Source organism: Heptranchias perlo, chromosome 13, assembly GCF_035084215.1.
Source record: "Heptranchias perlo isolate sHepPer1 chromosome 13, sHepPer1.hap1, whole genome shotgun sequence".
In the NCBI taxonomy this organism is placed as follows: Eukaryota; Metazoa; Chordata; class Chondrichthyes; order Hexanchiformes; family Hexanchidae; genus Heptranchias; species Heptranchias perlo.
The window spans coordinates 22,364,533-22,391,941 of NC_090337.1; the positions used below are offsets into that span (position 1 = coordinate 22,364,533).

Genomic DNA, 27,409 nt, shown 5'->3' on the forward strand with positions numbered 1-27,409 from the left:
TTAAGAGATTCGGGTTTCCCCTGCTGGTGGAAAGTGCGAATGTCCTTGAATCGTCGTGTCAACGCAGGTTTTCAACATTTGGCTTAGGTGAGTGTTCAGGCAGGACGAATGCCTGCGAATATGATCCCCAACTTTGCTACAGAAAGAATGATGTGAAAACGGCTGCAGCAATACAATCTGCTGTACAGATTCTTAGAATTGGATTCAGCAGCAACTAAACTAAACTCAAATGACATTCAAATTGATGCCTGCTGCATCACTTAATTCTACCAACCTGCCATTCAAATTAATGGGTCGCATTGATCTCACCCAGTCTTTATAGCAATGTATAACCTGTGTCCCATTGCAGGAAGCTCAACCATGCCAACTAATTTGTTGGGCTAGATTCAAAGTGTTTTGGATGTTATTAATGGGCTGGAAATTGCTTAAAAAGTAACGGTGAGTTCAACAGCGCTCACCATTGTTAGTTCGCACATGCGCAGTCAAACGTGGAAATCCGGAACTTGCTCCTCCTGGTTCGCCGGCGATATGACAGCTTTGAATAAAAGGGATATCACCAACTGGAATCAATGGAATCAATGGGCCAGTGCCAACTTGCTCTTCTGCCCAGCTGGAAAGTAACTAATAAGAACATAAGAAATAGGAGCAGGAATGGGCCATATGGCCCCTTGTGCCTACTCCGCCATTTAATAAGATCATGGCTGATCTTCTACTTTCCCGCCCTATCCTCAAATCCCTTGATTCCCTTACTGTCCAAAAATCTATCAATCTCAGTCTTGAACAGACTCAATGACTGAACTTCCACAGCCCTCTGGGGTAGAGATTTCCAAAGATTAACAACCCGCTGAGTGAAGAAATTTTTCCGAAATGGCCAACCCCTTGTCTTGAGACTATGTCCCCTAGTTCCAGACTCTCCAGCCAGGGGAAATAACCTCTCAGCATCTACCCTCTCAAGCCCTCTAAGAATTTAATACATTTCAATGAGATCACCTCTCATTCTTCTAAACTCCAGAGAAAATAGGCCTATTCTACTCAATCTCTCCTCATACGACAAATCTCTTATCCCAGGAATCAATCTAGTGAATCTTCATTGGACCACCTCTAAGGCAAGTATATCCTTCCTTAGCTATGGAGACCAAAACTGTACACAGTACTCCAGGTGTGGTCTCACCAGAACCCTATATAATTGCAGCAAGGCCTCCCTAGTCTTATACTCCAACCGCCTTGCAATAAAGACTAACATACCATTTGCCTTCCTAATTGCTTGCTGTAATATCGCCACAAAACAGGTACGTTTAAAAATACCAGGTCTAAACTAAGTTTTAACAGCGCGATAAGTCTTAATGACTGCCAAACAACTAAACATTAACTTTTAAAAATGTGGAGTCTCATTACTCCTTTTTAAAATAGTTTTTGATCATTAAAAATGTATCTTTTTAAATTAAAAATTTTTAAAAAATTTTTAAACTTTTTCCTTCTGTCTCTTTTACTTAATTCGATTATTTCTTACCCTTTCTTTTTTCACCGTTTATAACTGTTTTTACAAATGATTTTAGTGTTGTACCTTTCACTTCCTTGATTTTAGGTTCCAGCTTGCAGAAACTGTTCACAACTTGCCAAATTGCTGCAATTTGATCGGTCGAGGGGAGAGTGTGATCCTTTTGCTTCTCCCATGGGTCCTAGCTACGCTGGAGCTAACGCTGGGCTCTTCTCCACTTCCTATTAGAGGACGTGCACCCAGCAAAGACAGCAATAAGTTAGTGGGTTAGTATAAATCTATAGAGCGGTGAGCACTGTTGATTCATTGCTTGGAGCAAAGTCTGGGTCAATAAGTGGGTGTCAACAGTGAAATACTTATATTTTTGAAGTATTCATTTTTTTTAAACCTCTTAAAAAGTATAATATTCCAATAGAATTCTGTCAGTAAGAACCATGACAGTCAGCAATTAGTCAGTCAGCACCTCCTGAACTCTAATAATAGTCTGTCAGCACCTCCTGGACTCTTCAATAATGACAGCCTTTAAAGGGTCTCGCCTTTGCGAACCCTTTTAAAATCAATGACAAAGCATTATTATTTTTAATATCTTTTTGACCATTTTATCCTTTTTCTGTTTATTTTTTGAATTTTTCAGTTTAAGCAGTGAGCCCTGATGACATCGTCAGGTTTGGAGGAATTACTGAGTCTGTCATTGACATGCTGTATTAACATCAATAGAGATATACCCTTGGCGTTTCAGTCAGGATCAGTTACTTCCACCATCAAATTCAGTAACTTCTCCAAACTGGTTCCCAAGACAATGTCCCCCTCTGTCCTGAAGGGAGTGACACATGCTGGGATATGGCACCAGCAGACAGCCACATGACTTTTGTGTGAGATCCTGGACAATGAGTATGGGCAACCTATTCAGTAGTATAGAGGATATCTCTGCTGAGTTCAATCCTGTTCTCATTTGACATCAGTGCATGGACACATTCTAACATTGATTAATGGAAACTGGTCAGGAGCAGGAACCCTGACTAAATTAGACCCTCCTTGCCCAAATTCTGCTCTCCTTGCCCAGATCACTATTGTTGACTGTAGTATCCCTCAGTGCTACCATGGCTGAGATCAATTAACTACCTCAGCAGGGAGCAGGGATCAAACTAGAGACGTCCGTGGTCCCTGGTTCAGTGCCATAGTGTGTGTATTTACCCACAAGCAAATGGAGCAGACTGCATGGGCTGCATCCTGCCCACGTTCAGACTGGCCCTATTTCTAGATAGCACAATGATAGATGTGACAGGCTTTTTAAAAAATGTCACCAGCTGATCTGAAGAAAATGGAACCAGCTCAAATACAGGTGCACAACAGTAACTTAAAAGATACATTCACACTATACAAGCTCCTCAAAGACAGAACTGGTTTGCACCAGTGCTAAACATGGAGTGTATGTCAGGTGCAAAGGCCTAAACTGACTGCCAGGTGCAGTTTAGTCAGAGTACTTTATTCAGGCAATCTCATTTAGCTTTGATCCTTTGTCAGCTCAGACGCTAATGCCATATTTAGGCCTGTGCCATTGGTGCAAAGCCAAACCGCATAACATCAATGCTACGGTTGTAGTGTGAATGTACCCCAAAAGATCAAGTATTTAAAAATAATTTAAAGCAAACAAAAAGCACTAAAGTTCTTTTAAAGTTAATTATAATTATTAATGGTTTGAGTTTTGAAAATGAGAGAAAGCAAGGAGGTAGCACTATCCCTGTATCCACAATGGTAATGAATACCCTCTATTGGAACTACATGCCTTATAGTTTACATGTAGGGCTTTCACTACTGCAATGGATACTGGCATAGCCCTGTCTCAAGCGAGAGAGAATAACAGAAATGCTGGGAATTAATGATAGAGTCCACACACGCACAAGTTCATGATCCAGGTGGGCGAATGCATGATTGAAATCTCATACAAAAAATCCCATCAGATGTGGGAGAATTGGTTGGCCTGCATATCTTTAACCAATTACTCTTGAATAACAGTGAAAGCTGGCTGCAGATTCAAATTGCCAATGCTGTGCAGTCTATGCAGTAGAAGAAATAGTAGCGTAGAAATTGCCGGTGTGCTATTGAATTATTAACTAAGGGTTAACTTTGATTCTGAAGGGTTATGAGAAAGCAGCTTAACACACAATTTTCCTGTTTTTTGTACATAGGCAAGAAAGTGGGCTTTAATTCCCACTCAATGGGCCAGCCAAAAAGTATAAGATGAATCATAACCAGTTGAAAACAGCAATTAGTGGTTGTGGGCAGATTTAAAAAGATGAAATTGCACTGGGGAGGCCAAGGCAAATGTTAACTAAGCAAAATTGCTGAAGAATGAGGCATTACAGAGTAAGGAAAGGAAGGATTACTGCTGGAAGTCCTAGTGCAAGGATTCAGGTGGTGGAGGGACACACTTTATGGAACTAATGGTCACCCCTACCCCCAAACACCTGGTTGAACAGGCTTGAGTGGAGGTTCCAGATAGCAGGCAGTACCAGTCAGTCTTGGGCATGACTAACTCACATGAAGTGTCCTTGCAATACTCATTCCAAGGTGGTCTAAGGCTACTAGAATCCCAAAAAGCTGTGAAACACTTACTGTTTGCACAAGGGAATGACTTAGAATGAGTATTAGGTTAGGCTTCACTCATCTAATACAAAGTACAAGCATAAAGGGACAGCACCATGCCAAATCACGTTGACAACATTCACGCACCAGATAACGGATAAAATAAATGCACTGCATTTGATATGAACATCATGTGGAGTATATATTTGTCATTGCTTGATATGGACGCTTCCAACTGGGACTATAAAGTCGGAAAATCGTCCCTCATTTGCTCAAGTCCTAGACTAAGGCGTGAACCTTCAACCTTCTGACTTAAAAGATACCAATGGAGTCAAACTGACACTGATACATACATTGGGGGTTCTCTCTGATTAGCTGGTGTAAGTTCGTCGGAAGATCAGCGGAAACCCAGGATAGACGTATAAACGGAGTTTCTGTCGATCTTCCGCCGAAGTTATGGTGGCCAGTTGGGAGAACACCCAAGGAAATTCCCGGCGATAGTGCTGTAACACAAAGTCAGAATAACAGTTAATGTCCCTTAAAGAGGGAAATACCTTCCCAAACAGCTCCTTCATGTTCTCCCACGGCGGGGGGGGGGGGGGGCCTGGGTTTAAATTGGTCCGCACCTGTTTTCGGGAGCCAATCAGGTGGTGCGTGCATTAGAGACTGGTCTGAGAACCATCCAAGAGGGAGGCCTCCAGAGGAAGAGTTGTTCTGGTCCCCTTCAATTTAAGTAAGTCCTGGGAGGATGGGGGGGGAGCCCAGGGTGGAACCGAGAATGGGCCAGAGCGGCCCGCAGTAGTGCTAGGAATCCAGGAGGAGCACTGCTGCTCCTCTTGGCTGCACATTAAGGTAAGCATTTTTAAAAAACATATCCTTTTGGTTGAGGCCTCCAGTGGTCTTCTTAAGGATTGCTGGTTCGACCACATGTAGACCAAGTAATCCTGAGCGCAGCAGGCCCGACGCCTGCTCTGCACAGGACAAAAGAATTTTGGGGATGAGCCCGAAAAGAGGTGTTATTTCCCTTATTATAATATGCAAGAGGCCTAACTCCTGTTTTAGGTGACCATCAGGGACACGTCTATACTGCCCAAAATAATATGGCGACAGATGTGTTTCTGTGCTGTTCGGGTGCGGGAGTTGGCCCTCAAAATTGGACATCTCCAGCCAGAAGACAAGTGCAGCAAGGTCCAATTTCCCCCCATGCTGTTTCACTGAACTTCCCATATTTCTGACTGTAAACACTGCATGCTATGAACCATGATCTTTGGAATTCTTTGCCACCTCATGAAAAATTAATCACCTAGAAGAGCGGCAGACTAAGCCAGCAGTACCCTAAGATGCTGTATGAACATAACACGATACTTTCTCACTACACACTCAACAAGGCAGGTTATATGATTGCAGATTTTACAAAAGTCTATCACACAGTACAGATCATTACATCTTAAAAGAGAATTTTGTTGTGTTTGGGATTGGACTATGCTGCTGAGGCTGTGTTGATTGTCCATCCCTAGTTGCTCTGAGAAATTGTTGGTGGGCCTTCTTCTTGAAGCAATTGTTTGTACAACTGAGTGGCTTGCTAGGTCACTTCAGAGGGCATTAAGAGTCAACCACATACTGTGGACTAGAGTAACGTATAGGCCAGAAAAGGTAGGACTGGTAGGTTCCCTACCATGAAGGACATTAGTGAACCAGTTAGGTTTTACAATAAAACAACGGCTTTCATGATTACTTTTCTAGACTTTTAATTCAATTCAACTTGCCATGGTGGGATTTCAACTCATGACCTCTGGGTTGCTCGTCCAGTACCATAATGACTACAGAACCATATAACACATTCAATCAATTCATAACTACCAAATCCCATCAGCCAGAGCACTGGTTTTTCCAAAATTTGCTCCAAAGTAAGTCAGGAAATTAGGACCAGAAAATAAATTTAAATTATTGTAAAATTAAATTTTAAACTGATATTAGCAAGAACTCTTTTATTCAAAGAGTGAATAATCTGCTGGGCAGGCTATTAAAGACAAAAACATTAAGGACATTCAAAATGCTGTTGAATGTTAAAATGGGAAAGTTATGGTGCTACAGGGATGAACTTTGATGAGATGAATGGCCTCATCTCGTCCTTGACTTGAGAGGGTACATTTTGTGAGATGAGGCCCCTAGTATGGTGTAGGCACTCCTGATTCAAGACGTTCCCAACTTTATGATTATTCAGTTTAATGACTAGAAAATTGGGAGCACTGTGAACCAGCTGCATTGACCTCCACTCCTGATTCTCCAGTTCTGTGCTCCTGGTGTTGGGGCTGCACTCCAAGCATCTCACCTGAAAACATTTGCCCTGTATTCTTCTATAAAGCAATATATCCATACGCTCGTCTGCTTCCCCAGCCAACTGCTTCAGTGACTGTCATGACACCACCTTGCTCCCTTCGAATGTCTGATCAGCAGTTACAACTAAGTTCCTCTCTCACTCTCTTGCTCTCCAGTTCCTCTATGGATGTATTCCTTGCCAACTGCTTGATTCTTTTAACAAACCTTATAAGAATTCATCTTCTGAGCAGATTATTCAAATAAATATTGCTTTAATTCCCACAATAAGTTGCTGTTCAAAACTTGCCATAATTCACTGGTTTCCCCCAAATGTCTGGCCAAATTTAGCCGGTACGTTACTTTTTTCCCCTTGCACTCGCCAGTCAGTTTCTGCATTAACTCTACACTGCACATGGCTAACAATCTTCATGGGCTGGATCTTATTTCAATCATGGCAGTGCTTCAATGCTGTGTTGCAGCATGTAACTCCACAATTTCCTGCATAATGCTTGCAGCATACCAATATGGAGCCACAAAGGCAGTATTAATATAGTAACTGAATCACCACAAAGTGTAAAAACAGCAGAGACTTGGTGCAACCAGATCCTGTCATTTGCCAATGGGTTCCACCTGTCTCCCGTTGGAATTATGGCAGGAGACCACAGTACCCCTGTGAATTTTGGAACCTAAGGGGGGAAAATTGGATACAGGTCCTTTCTGCGTGATGCGCTACCACCCCGCGCCAAATGGACCCTGGGCAAACAAGACGCAAGTTTGGTCCCAAGGGAGCACTTACCTGCAATCGGCGTTCCTTTGCAGGCCTTGCACGTGGAATCAATGCAATTCGCACTTTCCATCACCAGAGGAAGCTCCATCTCTTAAAGAGAGGATGTTTTTCAGAAATCTCTTAAAGGTAGCTTGTACCTGTTATTTGATGAAAATAACAGTCCACAGATGCAGATCCCATCCCTATGTTTACACGAGTTATGTTAAAATATTGAATAAAGGTTGCGCATTACTAAATCCCACATCCTCCGATCTGCACACCAGACCTCACCAATCTGCCGATCTGAGTTGGTACCAGGCCTGCGAGAGTGCATGCTCCAAGGTCCTCTGCTGATGCACTAGAGACCTTGGGTGCAAGAGGTGGACAGAAGGAGGGACATCCTATATCCGTAGTGGGGGCGGGGGGAGGGTGGCGGCAAGAGGTCCTCCGGACATATACTCAAAAGACAGTGGGAGGCAGCGGGGGACGAAATCAATGCCAGGCGCACAGCATCATGAACATGGATGCAGTGCAGGAAGAAGTTCAATGCTTTGACTTGAGTGATGAAGGTGAGTGAGGTCAACTGTCAAGTGGCGTCTCCTACCAACTGCACCACACACTACACCCCCCCATCCCCCACTTACCAATAAACTCTTTCCATCAGTACTTAACTCTTCCAACCAGATGCTTCCTCTCGCCCTTACACATTACCACTGTTTCAAGCCGCCCACCCACAACTCACAGGCCACACACACTGGCAGCTATTCAACCATGACAGGCGCATCACCCAGACACACGTCCCGCTTTCTTGCAGGAGAAGGTGGCGCATATCAAGAGGCAGCAAGTGGACGTGGCATTTAGCCCCTCGAGCCTGTTCACCATTCAGTGAGATCATGGTGGACCTGTGACCTAACTCCATATACCCGTCTTAGCCCCATATCCCTTAATGCCTTTGGTTCACAGAAATCTATCAATCTCGGATTTAACATTCACAATTGAGCTAGCATCAATTGCCGTTTGCAGAAGAGCATTCCAAACATCCCTTACCCTTTGCATGTAGAAGCATTTCCTAACTTCACTCCTGCACATCCTGGCTGTAAATATTAGACTATGTCCCCGCGTCCTAGTATCGAAGTCTAGGAGACCTCCGAAAACAATTACAAATGTCTCGGCAGCCAGAGGCAATAATCCAGCCACTAACCTGTAAATCCTGCATGGTCCCTTTAAATAGTGCTAGTAGGGGGTCCTCCAGGCACTCTAAGACATGTTCAGATGGTTGGGTTAAGACTGTGCGTTGAGTTGAGCGTTAAGTCCCAAAATAGTGTCTATCGCTTTAAATCAGCGTTGCACACTGATTGAAGCCATTTTCTCACTACTTTACATGATTCCAGCATTCGGGATTAGCGCACTCTAACTCCTATACCAAGATGGCGTCTGGCGCACATCACGCAGGAAACGTGCAAGACGCCATTTTGGATGTCAGAGGGGCCGTGTGGCGCCGAAACAACGGGCGCTACACGGCCAATTTAGTGCCCTAAATGTTAAATCGAGGTACAGCCTACAAAGGGTGTCACAACTGTTAGTTTAAGGTCCCTGAATACAGAGCGAGAGTATAACAGTACAGGACATTATAATACATGCTAAAGCCATGAAGAGTAGATGACTGAAGGAAGAAGACAATGACCATGGACATCTTCTCACTGCAGGCGTCCCCAGAGGTGGAACTTTTCTGAAAACATAAGATTAGTCAGACTGGCTGAGAGCAATGTATTCTGTAGTTACAAACGTAAAGCATTAGCAGTGCTTCCTCCCAACTGCCACTATTGTTCTGTTTATTTCACAGATATCCTTGAACTCTTGTATCTGGGTCTATTGAGCAGCACAAATGTCAGCAAATCTGAGAAATAGATAAAATGGAGCGTGCTGGAAAGGTTACAGTGGCAGAGGTTGAAAGTGTAGTGAACTGGTATAGAGACAGGTAAACATGGATTGCAGCCAAATGTCACAGAGAACTGCTTCTCCTGCCACCTCCCTGGCTAGCTGATTTCAATTATACTCTGGAGCTGAGCAGATTATTGTCTGACTGATTTGAAAGGAGAGGTAAGTACCATGAGTCATAGATGCATAACGGTTGTATATTCACAGCACCAGGAGCATATTCTAACAACTATTGCTCTTTAAGCAGGAGCTAACCCCCCCCCCCCTTTCATGCATCCACAAATGTAAGACATTGGGCTGGATTTTGCTATAAAATAATGTGAGGCTAACAGCACTAACTGGAATTTATTCACAAATCGGACAGTAACTTCTGGCGACTGCACATGTGCAGTTAAATGTGGAAATCCGGAAATTGCTGTTCGAGATGCCCTGCTTCTCCAAAAGCTGCGCGAAAATGGCATCTTGCCGTCTGACTCACCATTCAAATGTATTGAATGGCGTGAAGTTCCTTTAGTTACCTCATAGATACGGATTAAACTCACCAAAAAAAGTTAGGGCTTGTCCATTCCAGTGTAAGTACCCTTTTAACGGCATGGTAAGTCTTAATTACTGCCAAACAACCTCTCCGGCACTGAAAATGAACTTTTACAAGTGTGGAGTCTCATTCCTTTAGCTTTTAATTATTGTTGGACATTTAAAAAAAATGTAATAATACATTTCTTTTACTTTTTCTTTCTGTCTCTTTTATCTCTCTCTGTAAATCCAATCTATCTTACCCTCTCTTTATTTTGCTTTCTGTGCCTGATTTGACATTGAATTCATTATTCTCACTTACACTTCCTGGTTCAGACGTTGCGCTGCTCATTAACGATACTCAATCTGATTGGTTAAGAAGATACACAGCTGCTTTCCCTGTTCACACAGGTCCCAGATGTCCTGTAGCGGGCGCCACACTTTTTGGCTGTCCCGCTGACAGCAACTTGCCGTGCAAAACCCCACAGAAAGTCCATGGGCAAATGCAAGTCTAAGGAACGGTGGGTGCTGTTCGTTTGCTGCTCACAGCAAAATCCGGCCCAGCGAGTTGGGACAAAATAATGCACAACATGGCACATCACTCTCATCACCCAATTCTGTTACTAAAGGATTTTTCTCCAACTCATGCCAGCTGGAATCATTTGGCTCTGATTTTATAAGGGATGTTTGCACAGGCTTTATAAACTCCTTCATACCTGCAATGATGTAGACATTCTCAGATGTCACCTTCTTTATTGTGACATTACCTTTCAATGTTGCTTTCTCTTTTTCCAACAATTATTTTATAATTTTGCTAAAGTCCCAGTCAAATTGCGCAACATAACAGTGGCGTATATATTAGCTTTAAATAAAGATTGCTGATTTCCAGCAAGAAGCTTCTGGAACTTTCTACCAGACTTTGCATTGCACAGATTTTCATAGATCTCTTTCCAAGTGCTGAAAAATGCATTATAAATATATATAAATGTTTAATTTTTGTAAAAGAAAAATTGCATGAAAGAAAAATGCTTTGTATTACTTGCAGTTCTCAGACAATGCCAATAAACAAGATTACATAAGAGGCATGAGTAAAATATTGTGGGGTATTAGCAATGTAGAAATTCACCTCTTTGGAATACTACAAAATTTGACATGACCCACATAAATGTAAATGATCGACTGTAAGGGGAGACAGAGCCCGAGGTGACTACCACCTTCAGCTCCTAGCTCCTTTGAAGTGTACCCCCAGGTCTCTTTGCAACCAGAAGCTGGGTCAACAATACTGAATTCACAATACTATCATAATAGTATTATATGGAACTGGCCTTAACTCCCTACTTTCCGTCGTAGCACATGCCTGAGCACTTCTCAAGTGAACCAAATGTTGAGCTCAGCAATTATTTGAACCAACTAATTGTACTGTTTCTAAATCATTGGAAGTCACTGTTGAATCTGCAGTTTGCTAGCTGTTTGTGCTGTGTTGTGCAGAGAAGCATTGCCTTTAATTCATAAATTATCCTGGAGCACAATCCATCATCCCTATGACCCCAATATTAAAGACACTTTGAAGCTGGCGGGATAAATTGGACAAGGCTGTTAAAAAAGCATACAGGATTCTTGGCTGTATAAATAGAGGCATGGAGTACAATGGCAAGGAAGTTATGCTAAACCTTTATAAATCACTGGTTAGGCCTCAGTTGGAGCATTGTGCCCAATTCTGGGCACCACAGATTAGGATGGATGTCAATGCCTAGGAAATGGTGCAGAGGAGATATACTAGAATGAGACCAGGGATGAAGGATTTCAGTTATTTGGAGAGACTAGCGGAGTTGGAATTGTTCTCCATGGCTCATTGGGTCGCATTCTTGCCTCTAAGTCAAAAGGTTGTGGGTTCAAGTCCCACTCCATGAGACTTGAACACAAAATCTAGGCTAACATTCCAGTGTAGTACTGAGGGAGTGCTGCACTGTCAGAGGTGCTATCTTTCAGATGATATGTTAAATTAAGGCCCTGTCTTCCATCTCAGATGGATATGAAAGATCCCACAGCACTATTTTGAACAAGAGCAGGGGAGTTCTCCCTGACCAATATTTATTCCTCAACCAACATCACTAAAACAGATTATCTGCTCACTATCACATTGCAGTTGTGGGAGCTATGTGCATATTGGCTGCTGCATTTCCTATATTACAACAGTCACTGTACTTCAATTGCTGTAAAGCGCTTTGGGACAAGCGCATGTCCTTCTTTCTTTTCCTTAGAGCAGAGAAGGTTAAGGGGAAATTTAATTAAGGTGTTCAAAATGATATGGGGTTTTGATAGAGTGGATAGGGAGAAACTGTTTCCATTGGCAGAAGGGAAATCAAGCACCAGGGTTCATTTCTAGAGGGATAGATTGAAAAGCAAAGAAGTTATATTAAACTTTTATAGAACCTTGGTTAGATCACACTTGGAGTATTGTGCACAGTTCTGGTCTCCATATTATAGAAAGAATTGGAGAGGGTGCAAAAAAGATTCACAAGGATGATATCAGAACTGAGAGGATATCCTTATCAGGAAAGGCTAAGCAGGCTGGGGCTCTTTTTTCTGGAAAATAGAAGGCTGAGGGGTGACCTTATAGAGGTCTTTAAGATAATGATAGGGATTGATAGGGTAGACTTAGAGGAAACATTTCCACTTGTGGTGGAGTCCAAAGCTAGAGATCATCAATATAAAGTAGTCGCTAATAAATCCAATAGGGAATTCAAGAGAAACTTCTTTACCCAAAGAGTGGTAAGAATGTGGAACGCACTACCACAAGGAGTAGTTAAGGCAAATAGCATAGATACATTTAAGGGGAAGCTAGACAAACACATGAAGGAGAAAGGAATAGAAGGGATCCTGATAGGGTTAGATGAAGCAGGGAGGGTGGAGGCTCATGTGGAGCATAAATGCCAGCATAGACCAGTTGGGCCGAATGGCCTGTTTCTGCGCTGTAGTTTCGATATAACAGAGGACATAGATTGAAGCTATTTGGCAAAAGAACCAGAGGGGAGATGAGGAGAGTTTTTTTTAATGCAGTAATGCATATGATCTGGAATGCACGGCTTGAAAGGGTGGTGGAAACAGATTCAGTAGTAACTTTCAAAAGGGAATTGGATATGTACTTAAAAAGGAAAACTTTGCAGGGCTATGGGGAAAGAGCAGGGGAGTGGGACTAATTGGATAGCTCTTTCAAAGAGCCAGGACAGGCTTAGTAGGCTGAATGGCTTCCTTCTGTGCTGTGTGATTCTATGATACTGAATAGCAAACTATTATAAACAAAACAGAAAAAGCTGGATAAACTCAGCACGTCAGAATTAACGTTTCAGTTCAATCCACTTTGACCACATGCATTACCTTCATTCCAGTCCATCTTAGGATAGCTAAAATCACCCAATATCATTGGCCTGTTGTTTTTGCATATCTCCCTGAACTGCCTGTAGATCCACACCTCTATTTCAGTTCGACTGTTTGGTGCCTGTAATGCACACCAAGAATTGTACCATTTCCCTTCTTATTTCTTATCTCTATCAGTATTGATTCTGTCTTAACGCAGCACCCTAGGACATCCTTACATTTTAGCACTGTGATAAAGTCCTTCACTAACAATGCCACCCCACCCAGCATTTACTCTCCCTATCTATCCTGAAAATATTATGACTAGGAATATTAAGTTACCAGTCCTGTTCAAGCCTAAGTCACCTCTCTGTAATCATAGTATGTTACAGCACAGAAGGAGGTCATTCAACCTATCGTGCCTGTGCCGGTAATTTGAAAGAGCTATCCAATTAATCCCTCTCCCCTGCACTTTCCCCATAGCCCTGTTAAATTTTTCCCCTCAAGTATTTATCCAATTCCCTTTTGAAAGTTATTATTGAATCTGCTTCCACCACCCTTTCAGGAAAGGCATTCCAGATCATAACAACTCACTGCATAAAAACTCCCTGCGTAATAGCTACTATATCATATCCCTTGATAGTTACTAATGCTTCGGACTCTGCAATTTTTTGTTTTACAGCTTTGTCGATTTAACATACATACCACGCAATTTTTTTGAACAGTAACCCTTCTTTTTCTTAGTTTTCTCATTTAATTTTTTGTTATCCTTTGCTTCTTCTACAGTAATGTTTTTACCTCTCACTATCTCATAGCTTGTTTCTTTCCCTTTCTCCTCTGGCAATATTTTCCCACTTTTTATCTCAGCTAAGCCTCTGCTTCTATTCCAATAGCTTTATTAATCCTGCTCTGCCTCTAGTCTCAAACCGAGACTGTCTCCACCTCCAGCCACATTAGTTTAAATTGGTGCTGTTTTGACTGAGGTGAAAGCCGGCACGCTGTGCCTTAGGTATAGCCTGCCCTTGTTCCAAAAATTGCTCCAATGCTCCAAGAATGTGAACCCTTCCTTCCTGCATCAGCAGATTGACCTTTTCATTAACCTGTCCCATGCATGGCACAGGAAGCAATCTGAAAAATACCACCCCTGAGGTCTTGTTTTTCAATCTAGCTCCTTAAATTCCCTCTACAAGACCTTAAGTGTACTTTTACCTAGGTTATTAGTTCCACATGGACCATGACTTCTGGCTGCTCGCCCTCCCTACCCAGAAATGTTTCCACTTGTTTTGTGATGTCCTTCATACTGGCTTCAGGGAAGTAACATATGTTGCTATATTTCTCTCTCCTCCACAGGGCTGTTCCTGTTTCTCCTTTTCCTCTTTATCTCTGGTTTTCTCTCTTTCTCTATGCTACAACACTAAAATTTAGCTTCTGGAAAGCAGTTTGTGGAAGATACAAAGTTGTTCTTTGAGCAAGATTGCCTTTTTGAAAAAGGACTTGAAGAATTAATCATGACATGAGCACTATCCAATGCCAAATAATATCAAATATATAAAAAATCAGAATTAACAAAGATTAATAAAAGACTGGAGGGATTCATTACCATGTTATAAATGTAACTGAAACAAATTACGACTGCAGGGCTCTAACTCAATTTGTTCTTTCCAGTTTACTGCTGATGTTGACACTCATCAAATACGTTTTACTTTCAAAACCATGTTTGTTGCTTTCTCAGTCAGCGCCAATGATGGAATTTGAAATCATGTTTGGCTCTTTAATGACCCAGACAAATATTGTTTTTCCCTCTGGAAGTATTAGCCCTCACCCTGCTAAATACACAGGAAATCCAGGCTGGCTGAGATGATGGATGATTTTTGGATTGGTGGGACAAGGGTAGAGGCGTGCCCCAGGGATCTGTGCTGAGTCCTCTTTCATTTTCCATTTATCTAAGTAATCTGGATATAGGCACAAGAGGAATGATACTGATGTATGCTGATGGTAACAATTAGGAGGCATCACAACTGTGAGGAGGAGTACAGGAAGGCATAAACACATCAGTAGAGTGAGCAGATAGATGCAGTTCAATGCAGAGAAATGTGAAGTAGCACATTTTGGGAAAAAGAACAGTGAAAGGATATAAATGGAGGAACAGAGAGACATCTAGTGCTGTAGATACATAGATCTTCAAAGGTGGGAGTGCAGGTAGAAAAGGCTGTGATAGATTTTTGTTAGGCAAGGGTATTAAGGGTTTCGATACCAAGGTGGGTAGATGGAGTTAAGATACAGGTCAGCCATGATCTAACTGAAAGGCTCGAGGGGCAGAATGGCCTACTCCTGTTCCTATGTTCCTTCCTATGTGACAAAAAAAATGGGATTCTGGGTTTTACATATTGCAGCATTAAATACAAAAGCAAGGAAGTAATATTGAATTTTGCAAGATATTGGTTAGGCCACAGTGGGTTTTAGGCACCCCAGTATAGCCATAGAAAAGATAATATGGAGACTCACTAGAAAATTACCAGGAATGAGAGGTTATAGTTATGAAAAAAGGCTCAAAAAATTGCACCATTTTTATTCTGGAATAGGGAATATTAAAAGGAATCTAATTCTTCTACATAATGAAAGATTTGAAGAGGGTAAATAGGGAAAGCTTGTCTCAGCTGGTTGCCATGTCGGTCATAACGGGGCATATACTCAGGATTATCAAGAAAAAAATCATAGGGGAAAGCTAGAAGATTTTTTTTCACACAGGAGTATGAGGACATGGAATGCTTTACCACAAGTGGCTGCTAAAATGAAATGGAGAAAGGGCAGACAAATGGAATTAGAGTAGACATCCACACTTGAGCTGGCACTGACATTGACATGCTGGGTTGGATGGACTCCTTCTGTAATTTCTACAATTTCTATTATTTTATGATCCTTTAAAGTGAGAATATTGAATACAGTCAGACTTGTTCAATCTGTGACGAAACTTAAAAATGCTGGAAACACGCAGCAGGTCAGTTAGCATCTGTGGAGAAAACTAGGTGCTAAATGGCAGCAAATTTGCCTTTTTTCGATGTGCTGCTCAACTGTTTAAAGAGTCGTTCAGAAAAATGTGTTGAGAAGTGGATGTAAAATCACCAGTAGGTGCTACATTTAACAGGGAACTCTACTTGCCAGCCCCACGCATTTTCTCTCTCTGGGTCTCTGTATAAAAACAGGCGCCTAGAACACATACAGGGAACGGCACTCTAGTCATGACGTAAAAGTGGGAGAGCCTCATATAGATGTTACTGTCTCAAAATTGGATGCTTTGTCAGCACAAATAATAAAAGCACCATAAACAGACATGTAAACCTAGAGATTAGTTTTGGCGATATTAGCCGACAAATGCTTAATGCGTGCATATGACATTCCTTTGTCCACTATATTTGTAGAGTCATTAACCCATTTAAAATAAACTGGTTAATGCCTGCATTGAAGTACTGACAGAGGGATGTCATTGGAATACGTTGAATGTTCATCTGCTAACATCGGCAACGCTCATTTCCAACCTTAAAAAAAAGGGAAACCCATTAAAAGAAAAGCACTAAAGCCATAAATAAATACTTTTAAAATATAAATGAGGGGCATACCCCCGCACACACACAAAACAGTTTAAAAACTCATGGGGCAGCCACATAAAAACAAGATATATATCACTTTAAATTAATTGCATTTACAGAACTTAACTTGAAGAAGTTCTAAGCAGCTTCAGCACTTCGCTCTTTCCTTAAGTGGCGACCACTGGTTCCTGATACTATGCTCCAGGTTAAGAATTCATGCAGCAAAGGGTTTTGTGACAATTAGCTTACTGGCAAATTCCAAACCTGCACATGTACATATCTCCTTCGCTACAATGCAAAGCAGCATACCGTCACATACTGCAACAGCCCTTTAACTATCAGCAGCAACACTAGATATCCTGTCCCCAAACCTACGAGCTCCCAGTGACTGGTGGATTGCAAACTGGGAGCTTGCAATGACTATGTTATTAGGTCTGAGCCCAGAAGATTCTCAGGGTCATCCTTGCACTACTCAAGCAGATGTAAAGCCATATCTCAACATTCAAGCTGCATCCATGCACATCATAGAAAATCCACTCCTGTTTCTATTGCAATTTCGGTAATTTACAAACAGAATTTATTACCTCGTTGGCTGTAAAGCACTTTGGGAAGTCCCGAGGTCATGAAAGGCGCTATATAAATGCAACCAATTTACAGGGGAATAAAGCTACGTTTAATTGTTAAATTGGACATGATAACCAACACACAGCGGAACAAAGATACAGTTGATTGTTAAACTGGACATGATAACAAATGCACAGGGGAATAAATTAGCTGTTAAATGTCAATTTGGGCAGGATAACCATTACACAGGGGAATAAAGCTACGGTTAATTGTTAAATTGGACAGGATATCAAATACACAGTCGAATAATGTTACAGTTGATTGTTCAGTTGCGCATGAGAACCAGTACACAGGGAAATAAAGTTACAGTTGGGTGTTTAATTGGACATGATAACTGATAGATAGGGGAATAATATTACAGTTGATGTCTAAATTGGACATTATACCCAATGCAAAAGGGAATAAAGTTACAGTTGATTGTTAAATTAGACATGATAAATAATACACAGGGGAATACAGTCACAGCTAATTGTTAAATTTGACATGATATCAAATACACAGGGGAATAAAGTTAGATTTGATTGTTAAATCGGACATGATAACTATTACCTAATGGAAGAAAGTTACAGTTAAATGTTAAATTTGACATACTAACCAATACGCAGAGAAATAATATTACTGCTAATTGCTTTTTAGGAATGATAACCAATACACAGGGAAATAAAACTACGGTTAATTGTTCAATTGGACATGATAACCAATACACAGTGGAATAAAGATACAGTTGATTGTTAAATTGGACATGATAAAAAATGCACTGGGGAATTGGATAAACGCTTGAAGGGGAAAAATTTACAGGGCTATGGGGAAAAAGCCGGGGAATGGGACTACTTGGATAGCTCTTTCAAAGACCTGGCACAGGCATGATGGGCCGAATGGCCTTCTCCTGTGCTGTACCTACTATGATACTTTAAATCAGTTTTGAATTTAAGTTACAAAATTTGAATATCAGGTGCAATTGGTATTCTGATAACTACTGGGTTACTGCTAATGTTATTCCAGGCATCTCTGCACGAGTAGTTTATGGTTAGGAAATAAAATTGACTTCTAACTAAATGATTTTTGCGTCTTTCAGTAATACTTGCTCGTGTTCTAATTTGTTGAAATGCCCATCCAATTTTTGAACATTATTTTAGGTTTACTGCTACAGATTAACCAGAAAACATAATAATGTCGCAGAGGAAAAATTAAAAGACATTTTGGATTTACTGAGTCACGTATAAGACCTTCACACGTTTAAAAATGTAATCTTGGTTTCAGGGTTGCAATTTAGTGTTCTCATTACACAGATTTCAGGGAACCCACGCACTGTTAGTGGTTCTGATGAAAAGATAATCTGTGGAGAATGGATTCTGGATGGTAAACTTACTTAAAATTTTTAGAACAATTTTAAAATATCAGAATTCTACTTTTCAGGGTTTCCTTCACAATCTGTTTTTTTTACTTATTTTGTTTATTTGGTTATTAAATTAAATTGCATGAATAATAGGCATTTTTAAAATATCATAGAAAAGGTTACAGTATGGAAGGAGGCCATTCGGCCCATCCAATCCCTGCCAGCTGTATGCAAGAATAATCCAGCTAGTCCTACTCCCCCGCCCTATCCCCGTAGCCCTCCAAATTTTTTCCTTTCAAGTACTTATCCAGTTCCCTTTTGAAGGCCATGATTGAATCTGTTTCCACCATCCCCTCGAGCAGTGCATTCAAGATTATAACCACTCGTTGCATAAAAATGTTTTTCCTCATGTCACCTTTAGTTCTTTTGCCAATCACCTTAAATCTATATCCTCTGGTTCTTGACCCTTTTGCCAATGGGAACAGTTTCTCTCTCTCTATTCTGTCTAGACCCTTTATGACTTTAAATACCTCTATCAAATCTCCTCGCAATCTGTTCTGTTCCAAGGAGAACAACCCCAGCTTCCCCAGTCTATCCACGTAACTAAAGTCCCTCATAGAATCATAGAAAGGTTACAGCACAGAAGGAGGCCATTTGGCCCATCGAATCCACGCCGGCTCTATTCAAGAGCAATCCAGCTAGTCCCACTCCTCCGCCCATTCCCCGTAGCCTTGCAAATTTTTCTCTTTCAAGTGCTTATCCAGTTCCCTTTTGAAGGCCATGATTGAATCTGCCTCCACCACCCCCTCGAGCAATGCATTCCAGATCCTACCACTCGCTGTGTAAAAAAAGTTTTTCCTCATGTCACCTTTGGTTCTTTTGTCAATCACCTTAAATCTATGTCCTCTGGTCCTTGACCCTTCCACCAATGGGAACAGTTTGTATCCATCCCTGGAATCATTCGAGTAAATCTTTTCTGCACCCTCTCTAAGGCCTTCACATCTTTCCTAAAGTGCGGTGCCCAGAACTGGACACAATACTCCAGTTGTGGTCGAACCAGTGTTTTATAAAGGTTCATCATGACTTCCTTGCTTTTGTACTCTATGCCTCTATTTATAAAGCCCAGGAAGGTATCAAGGTAGATAAATCTCCGGGACCTGATGAAATGTATCCCAGGACGTTATGGGAGGTTAGGGAGGAAATTGCGGGTCCCCTAGCAGAGATATTTGAATCATCCACCGCTACAGGTGAGGTGCCTGAAGATTGGAGGGTAGCAAATGTTGTGCCTTTGTTTAAGAAGGGCGGCAGGGAAAAGCCTGGGAACTACAGACCAGTGAGCCTGACATCTGTAGTGGGTAAGTTGTTAGAGGGTATTCTGAGGGACAGAATCTACAGGCATTTGGAGAGGCAGGGACTAATTAGGAACAGTCAGCATGGTTTTGTGAGAGGAAAATCATGTCTCACGAATTTGATTGAGTTTTTTGAAGGGGTAACCAAGAAGATAGATGAGGGCTGTGCAGTAGACGTGGTCTACATGGACTTCAGCAAAGCATTTGACAAGGTACCGCATGGTAGGTTGTTACATAAGGTTAAATCTCATGGGATCCAAGGTGAGGTAGCCAATTGGATACAAAATTGGCTTGACGACAGAAGACAGAGGGTGGTTGTCGAGGGTTGTTTTTCAAACTGGATGCCTGTGTCCAGCGGTGTGCCTCAGGGATCGGTGCTGGGTCCGCTGTTATTTGTTATTTATATTAATGATTTGGATGAGAATTTAGGAGGCATGGTTAGTAAGTTTGCAGATGACACCAAGATTGGTGGCATTGTGGACAGTGAAGAAGGTTATCTAGGATTGCAACGGGATCTTGATAAATTGGGCCAGTGGGCCGATGAATGGCAGATGGAGTTTAATTTAGATAAATGTGAGGTGATGCATTTTGGTAGATCGAATCGGGCCAGGACCTACTCCGTTAATGGTAGGGCGTTGGGGAGAGTTATAGAACAAAGAGATCTAGGAGTACAGATTCATAGCTCCTTGAAAGTGGAGTCACAGGTGGATAGGGTGGTGAAGAAGGCATTCAGCATGCTTGGTTTCATTGGTCAGAACATTGAATGCAGGAGTTGGGATGTCTTGTTGAAGTTGTACAGGGCATTGGTGAGGCCACACTTGGAGTACTGTGTACAGTTCTGGTCACCCTATTATAGAAAGGATATTATTAAACTAGAAAGAGTGCAGAAAAGATTTACTAGGATGCTACCGGGACTTGATGGTTTGACTTACAGGGAGAGGTTAGACAGACTGGGACTTTATTCCCTGGAGAGTAGGAGGTTAAGGGGTGATCTTATAGAAGTCTATAAAATAATGAGGGGCATAGATAAGGTCGATAGTCAAAATCTTTTCCCAAAGGTAGGGGAGTCTATAACGAGGGGGCACAGATTTAAGGTGAGAGGGGAGAGATACAAAAGGATCCAGAGGGGCAATTTTTTCACTCAAAGGGTGGTGAGTGTCTGGAACGAGCTGCCAGAGGCAGTAGTAGAGGCGGGTACAATTTTGTCTTTTAAAAAGCATTTGGACAGTTACATGGGGAAGATGGGTATCGAGGGATATGGGCCAAGTGCAGGCAATTGGGACTAGCTTAGTGGTATAAACTGGGCGACATGGACATGTTGGGCCGAAGGGCCTGTTTCCATGTTGTAACTTCTATGATTCTATCCCGTATGCTTTTTTAGCCGCTTTTTCAACCTGTCCTGCCACCTTCAACGATTTGTGCACATATACCCCAGATCTTTTAGAATTGTGTCCTCTAGTTTATATTGCCTCTCCTCGTTCTTCGTAATGAAACGTATCACTTCGCATTTTTCTGCGTTAAATTTCATCTGCCATGTGTCCGCCATTTTACCAGCCTGTCTATGTTCTCTTGAAGTCTATCACTATCCTTCTCGCTGTTCACTACACTTCCAATTTTTGTGTAATATGGAAATTTTGAAATTATGCCCTGTATGCCCAAGTCCAAGTCATTAATATATATCAAGAAAAGCAGTGGTCCCTGCACCAACCCCTGGGGAACACCACTGTACATCTCCCTCCAGTCCGAAAAACAACCGTTCACCACTACTCTCTGCTTCCTGTTACTTAACCAATTTTGTATCCATGCTGCTGTTGCCCCCTGTATTTCCCGGGCTTCAAACTTGATGACAAGCCTACTATGTGGCACTTTATCAAACGCCTTTTGAAAATCCATACACACCACATCAACTGCATTGCCTTCATCTACCCTCTCTGTTACCTCATCAAAAAACTATCAAGTTAGTGGATAATATGCATTGTGTTGAAGCAGGATAATTTTTTATAAAACAATTTTCTGTTTTTATTTCTTAGAGTTGCTTTGGAACAACTGATCCTGGTTCCCTCTGATTTGTCTTGTACTTAAATATCTTCAATTGAACACTTAAGGGCCCCATGATGGGTGCAAGCATACAAAAAAAACTCCAGGGTCTCCTCTTGATACTGGTTACCATACCCAGAGAGGACTGTTCCAGAATGAACTGATTAAAGAAGCCATTACATTGCTATACTAACTGACTGTTTTAATGTTATTAAACAATCTCAGCAGAGATGGGGGTGAGGTATTTATTGTACCATATTCCCCATACCAACATCAGAAGAGATGATGTGACTGGGAAGATGACATCACCCACCAGTTAGGCCCCCTCTGCCTCCAGTACAATTACTATCTACCCAATAGATAGTTGGGCTAGAGTCGCAACATCACTGCCTACATGTGGAATACAGGCACAGAATAATTACATATTGGGCCAGAATATACTGTACCAGTGAACGCCGTTCATTAGACTTGCCCTTTCCGGTTAATTTCCATGAGACTTTGCAGTGGAAGTTGCTGTACATGGGAGATGGAAAAGGCCCTCCACAGGGCAAACAACTGTGTTTCCCCTTAACCAATCAGATTGAAGGACTGTGAAATGAACAGCACTGAGTGTGAATCAGGAAGTGTAAGTTAGAATAGTGAATTCATTGTCAAATCAGGTACAGAAAGTGAAATAAGGAGAGGGAAAGAAAAATTGGATTAAGAGAGAGAGAAAAAAGTGACAGAAAGAAAAAATAAAAACAAAATGTAATTTCAATTTAAAAAAAAACCCAGCAACATATAAACATGAAGGAATGAGACTCCGCACTTGTAATAATTAATTTTCAGTGCCAGAGAGGCTGTTTGGTTGTAATTAAGACTTATTACGCCATTAGAAAGGGACTTATTACGCCATTAGAAACGGACAAGCCCTCACTTTCGTGGCGAGTTTAGTTCGTATCTACCATGCAAATACAGGAACTTCACACCGTTCAATGCATTTGAATGGTGAGTCAGACAGCGAGATGCTGTTTTTGAGAAGCTAACAGCGGACCGGCGCATTTCAGACAGCAACTTCTGGAACTTCACATTTAACCGTGCTTCTGTCCTTGCCTGAAGTTGCTGTGCGATTTGTGCATAAATAATGGTGAATGCAGTTAGCCTCACCATTATTTTGACAGCAAATTCTGGGCTATTAAGGATAGTAAATTGTTGGTTTGGTTCATCTGCAGATGAGGGAAAGGTTTATGTCAAAACATTACCATAGTCATTAATACAAAGTAGGTCTGGTTTTTCATGCACTATTGCTGTAGAAAATTAGTGATGGGGCTGAAATGTTCTATGATCATGTTAATTGAATTAGCCATTAAATGCTGAACATACCTCAACATGTTCATTGGATCAAATAGGACAGTTTTTCTAATTATGTCAGCTTGTGGCTTAAAAGAAAGTCAGTGAAATTAATTTATGCATACAGCCTGGAGATTACGGTTTGTGATATTAGCATTTGTATGAAATAGTTGTGTCAGTTACTTTAGGTGTGAAATGAACACATTTAAAATAAATCAAAAGCAAAATACTGTGAATGCTGAAAATCTGAAATAAAAACAGAAAATGCTGGAAATACTCAACAAGTCAGGCAGCATCTGTGGAGAAAGAAACAGAGTTAACGTTTCAGGTCGATGACCCTTCGTCAGAACTGGAAGAAGTTAAAGATTAAACAGTTTTTAAGCAAATACAGAGCCAGGGAAAGTGGGGGGGGGGGTAAGGGGAGGGGTGGAAAGAACAAAAGGGAAGGTCTCTGATGGGGTGGAGAGCATGAGTGATTAAATGACAAAAGGGATGATGATGTAAGGCAAAGAGGGTGGTAATGGGACAAGGAAATAAACAAAAGATGGGTCTAGAGGAGGTGTAAATGGCAACATTAGAACCACTAGCAGCACTCGCTGTCCGAAAAATAGGGGGAGCAGTGGTTATGATCTGAAGATATTGAAATCATTGTTGAGTCCAGAAGGTTGTAAAGTGCCTAATCGAAAGATGAGGTGCTGTTCCTCAAGCTTCCTTTGAGCTTCATTAGAACAGTGTAGGAGGCCGAGGACAGAGAGGTCAGAATGGGAGTGGGACGGAGAATTAAAATGGCAAGTGACCGGCAGGTCAGGGTCACGCTTACAGACTGAGCGGAGGTGTTCAGCAAAGCGATCACCCAATCTGTGTTTGGTCTCCCCAATGTAGAGGAAACTGGATTGTGAGCAGCGAATACAGTATACTAAATTGAAAGAAGTACAAGTAAGTCGCTGTTTCACCTTCACACATTTAAAATGGGTTACAGTCTCCGTTAAAATAATGGACTAAGGAATGTCATTCAAATGGACATAGGAAGATCTGAGGAGCATCCTTCACAATTAAAAACAGCTGTCAATCACAGTATAGTGCAAATAGTTGCAAGGAGGGTAATACTTTGAAAAGGAAAGAAAGACGTGCATTTATATAGCGCCTTTCACGACTTCAGGACATCGCAAAGAGCTTTACAACCAAAGAAGTATTTTTGAAGTGTAGTTACTGTTGCAATGTAGGAAACACGGCAGCCAATTTGCACCCAGCAAGCTCCCACAAACAGCAATGGGATAATGACCAGACTATGTTTTAGATGTTTGTTGAGGGAGAAGTGTTGACCAGGACACCAGGAGAACTCCCCAGCTCATCTTAGAATAGTGCCATGGGATCTTTTACGTCCACCTGAGAGGGCAGATGGGACCTCAATTTAACATCTCATCCAAAAGGTGGCACCTCCAACAGAAAGGTGGCACCTCCGACAGTGCAGCACTCCCTCAGTACTGCACTGAAGTGTCAGCCTAGATTATATGCTCAAGTCTCCGGAATGGTACTTAAGTCTACAACCTCCTGACTCAGAGGCGACAGTGCTACCACTAAGCCACAGCTGACACATATTTTGCTGCTCCATAGCACTATCACCATAAATCAGCACTCTGGGTCTCCTGGCTGATGATCACCTTGGCATATCTTCTTTCAGGTAGGGACATCGACTACATGATATATTTTTATTGGAGTACTTAAAAGCATACAACAGATCAACTGCCCTGGTCTCCCTTCATCAGATATTAGAGTTCTAAAGTTAGAAAGCACGCCCAAACTAAGATAGATAAAAGAATTTTCAACTATCCTGTGGAGATGAATGGCTGCCATTTGGATTTGTGTACTGCACTCTCTTTAATATGTGTAAATCCCCTGAATTTTTTCACATATAAACTTCTGTAAAGCGAAGCTAGTTCAAACCTTGAAAGTTCCCAGGTAATCAAGTCATAAAAACCTTCTAAGCTAAGAGCCATAATTAAAGCTATAAAAGGTTTTAAGTAGGTATTCTAGAAAGGACAGTGTTTATACTATGGACATTCCTCACTCAGTGTGAGAAGCCATTATCCCTGGCTCTGTACTGACTGAAGTTTACAAGTTTACAGTTCCCGTCATCATTGCCAGATAGATGTATCAGGAGCTCCAGTTGTGGTCGGTGGCATAACGGTAGATGAAGACTGTCCAGCTATGTTGCCTGCTGATCACCCTGGCAAGCCTTCTTGTATCACATCAACCATGAAATACTGAGGTAAATTTTTGTTTTTACTGCATGGGCGATAGTCTCTTGGAACACGCCCGTTGTAGAACCTGTTCAATTTTCATTTGCCAGATTACCACCCAAGTGGTGAAGATGAAAATTTTCCCCACTATGTATAAAATGCACCCAATCATTCATTTTAATTTGACTTGGCAATCACCACAGGACTTTGTAGCTTGCAGTTGGATGCCTTGTTCCTCCCTGAGTTTGTATTGTAGGAGCTACTTTTCACACCCCTTTTCTTTTTCTGCTCTTCCTGTTCTGTCAAATGCTTCCTGAACAACTGATTTCAAGCTGCTCAATCTGATTTCCTATTTGACTATTTTCGTTTCCACCTAAATGCTTTTTACCTGTTCTGAAACAAAAGAAAAGAAAAAAGAAAAACAAAACCTTTTGCCCAAAGTACAGTAGTAAAAAGGCACTGAAAAATGAAAATAAAAAGTTCATGCAAAAGAGCCTTTGTCCCTTTAAGAGCAGCATTGTGCATGGAGCTTACCTTTATGATCACAGCAGATGGATGAGCAGAATGCGAACAACGATCCTGTCCTAAACCGACGGGAAATCACTCTATGCCATATTTACATGCATTTAAATTGATTCCAGTATTTAAATTAAGCGCTCGCACATCATTTTGTCAGCATTGCATTAATGAGGTGGGAATCCAGTGAAAGAGGTTCATCACCCAATTACTTTTCACTCAGTGAGTTGGATAGTTTTGCCACCTGCAGCATGACCAAGTCCCGATGAGATACCCTGTTGGTGGTACTTTAACAATTAATTTAATTTTCTTTATCCAATGAGGATAGATTAGTTTGTATTGCCTGTCTTGAGAGCTGAATAATTTGTAACCAGGAATCACTTGTCCTTCTCTGAACATGTTCATAATATGGTAGTCATAACTGGACAGAACATCATGAATTTTCTGCCCGTGGTATTGTAGTGCTGGTGGGTTTCAGGTGAGTGAGGGCTGGAAAATTGGGCATGCTGTTACTAATAGCTTTCAGAATATCACAACAGTTCAATGGACTTGTGTTGGGTGTGATCGTCTTATGCACTCTATAATTTTATTTGTCTGCCTGCCTGTAGAGGAACTCTCAATTACATTGTGATAACACTTTCAATGTTTAGTAAACTATTATCTTCTAGATCCTTTTCTTTCTCACCTTGTTTAACATATACCCTTTATTTTGTAATCGTACTTGATTTTTTTACTGGTATATACGATCTTACATTTCTTAAAATTAAATTCCAGTTGAGAATCAGCTATCCACTTGCTAAATCTCTGTAGATCTCTTCGAATTTTATACCTTCCATTTGAGCTTCCTGCTTTCCCACACCTCTGCAGATGTAGCCATATTACTTTCAGTATCTTCAGGGAAATCATTTATAAACACAGTGAATAGCAGGAGTCCTCAGACTCATCCTTGGAGTTCTCTACTGGTCAGAGCTGTCCAATTAACTTCTATAACCATTGATCCCTACCTTTTGTTTCCAACCAATTTATTATTCAATTTGCGATGTCCTCTTTAATCTACAATAGCCACAAGATTTTTTTATGAAGACAGAAGGCACCTTATGAAATGCCTTATGAAACCACATATTGGTTTATTATTGGAAAATTATGTACCACATTACCATCATTCATCAATTTAGTTATATCCTTGAAGAATATCAGTGCATTTTTATCTTGTCTGGTCATTTGTTGACTTGTGTTGAATTGGCATCATTGGTTTAACTCTCTCTAAGTATGGTTGAGCTACTTCACTTCTAACACACTACAATGTTTTATACTTTTGATATAAAGCTAACAGATCTGGAATTTCCAGGATCATGCTTATATATATTATACAATTAGTGTGTGTTTCAGGATCACATTATCATAAACTATGTTT

At 41.2% G+C, this 27,409-nt stretch overlaps 1 protein-coding gene across 4 annotated transcripts in view; it reads right to left on the minus strand.

Annotated features, from left to right (window-relative positions):
• Nucleotides 1-27,409, minus strand: part of sphkap (SPHK1 interactor, AKAP domain containing) — a 228,576-nt gene that overhangs the window by 58,786 nt on the left and 142,381 nt on the right. The window lies entirely within an intron of this gene.